Consider the following 2,433-nt stretch of genomic DNA (forward strand, 5'->3'; position numbering starts at 1 on the left):
CAATGTGAAGCAAGTCAAAAGAAAGTGGGAGGAAAATGGTGATAAGAATCACCAATACAACAACAACAGCAATTACAACAATAATCGCAATAATTATCCCAACAATCGCAACATCAATCGCAACTACAACAAACGGCCCAACAACAACAACAACAACAACAGCAACTACAACAATCATCCCAACAACAATAATAACCGCAACAACAACAACAATCAGAAGCAGCTATGCCAAAGGTGTGAAAAGTATCACTCGGGGTTCTGCACCAAATTTTGCAACAAGTGTAAAAGAAATGGTCATAGCGCGGCGAAGTGTGAGGTCTACGGAGCAGGGGTTAATAGAACGAAAGGAACAAATGGTGTCGGAACGAGTAATGGCGGAGCAAGTAGTGTCGGAGCAAGTTATGCCAATGTAGTTTGTTATAAATGTGGAAAACTGGGCCACATTATTAGAAATTGCCCGAACCAGGAGAACACGAATGGACAAGGCCGCGGAAGAGTTTTCAATATTAATGCGGCAGAGGCACAGGAAGACCCGGAGCTTGTTACGGGTACGTTTCTTATTGACAATAAATCTGCTTACGTTTTATTTGATTCGGGTGCGGATAGAAGCTATATGAGTAGAGATTTTTGTGCTAAATTAAGTTGTCCATTGACGCCTTTGGATAGTAAATTTTTACTCGAATTAGCAAATGGTAAATTAATTTCAGCAGATAATATATGTCGGAATCGAGAAATTAAACTGGTTAGCGAAACATTTAAGATTGATTTGATACCAGTAGAGTTAGGGAGTTTTGATGTGATAATCGGTATGGACTGGTTGAAAGAAGTGAAAGCAGAGATCGTTTGTTACAAAAATGCAATTCGCATTATACGAGAAAAAGGAAAACCCTTAATGGTGTACGGAGAAAAGGGCAACACGAAGCTACATCTTATTAGTAATTTGAAGGCACAAAAACTAATAAGAAAAGGTTGTTATGCTGTTCTAGCGCACGTCGAGAAAGTACAAACTGAAGAAAAGAGCATCAATGATGTTCCCATTGCAACAGAATTTCCCGATGTATTTCTGAAAGAATTACCGGGATTACCCCCACATCGATCCGTTGAATTTCAAATAGATCTTGTACCAGGAGCTGCACCAATAGCTCGTGCTCCTTACAGACTCGCACCCAGCGAGATGAAAGAACTGCAAAGCCAATTACAAGAACTTTTAGAGCGTGGTTTCATTCGACCAAGCACATCACCGTGGGGAGCTCCTGTTTTGTTTGTCAAGAAGAAAGATGGTACATTCAGGTTGTGTATCGACTACCGAGAGTTGAACAAACTTACCATCAAGAACCGCTACCCACTACCGAGAATTGACGACTTATTTGATCAACTACAAGGCTCGTCTGTTTATTCAAAGATTGACTTACGTTCCGGGTATCATCAAATGCGGGTGAAAGAAGATGATATTCCAAAGACTGCTTTCAGAACACGTTACGGTCATTACGAGTTTATGGTCATGCCGTTTGGTTTAACTAATGCACCGGCTGTGTTCATGGACCTTATGAACTGAGTGTGTGGACCATACCTTGACAAGTTTGTCATTGTTTTCATTGATGACATACTTATTTACTCAAAGAATGACCAAGAACACGGTGAACATTTGAGAAAGGTGTTAGAAGTATTGAGGAAGGAAGAATTGTACGCAAAAATTTTCAAAGTGTGCATTTTGGTTGGAAGAAGTTCAATTCCTCGGTCACATAGTGAACAAAAAAAGGTATTAAGGTGGATCCGGCAAAGATAGAAACTGTTGAAAAGTGGGAAACCCCGAAAACTCCGAAACACATACGCCAGTTTTTAGGACTAGCTGGTTACTACAGAAGGTTCATCCAAGACTTTTCCAGAATAGCAAAACCCTTGACTGCATTAACGCATAAAGGGAAGAAATTTGAATGGAAGGATGAACAAGAGAAAGCGTTTCAGTTATTGAAGAAAAAGCTAACTACGGCACCTATATTGTCATTGCCTGAAAGGAATGATGATTTTGTGATTTATTGTGACGCATCAAAGCAAGGTCTCGGTTGTGTATTAATGCAACGAACGAAGGTGATTGCTTATGCGTCTAGACAATTGAAGATTCACGAGCAAAATTATACGACGCATGATTTGGAATTAGGCGCGGTTGTTTTTGCATTAAAGACTTGGAGGCACTACTTATATGGGGTCAAAAGTATTATATATACCGACCACAAAAGTCTTCAACACATATTTAATCAGAAACAACTGAATATGAGGCAGCGTAGGTGGATTGAATTGTTGAATGATTACGACTTTGAGATTCGTTACCACCCGGGGAAGGCAAATGTGGTAGCCGACGCCTTGAGCAGGAAGGACAGAGAACCCATTCAAGTAAAATCTATGAATATAATGATTCACAATAACCTTACTACT

Source organism: Rutidosis leptorrhynchoides, chromosome 2 (assembly GCF_046630445.1).
Source record: "Rutidosis leptorrhynchoides isolate AG116_Rl617_1_P2 chromosome 2, CSIRO_AGI_Rlap_v1, whole genome shotgun sequence".
Taxonomy (NCBI): Eukaryota; Viridiplantae; Streptophyta; class Magnoliopsida; order Asterales; family Asteraceae; genus Rutidosis; species Rutidosis leptorrhynchoides.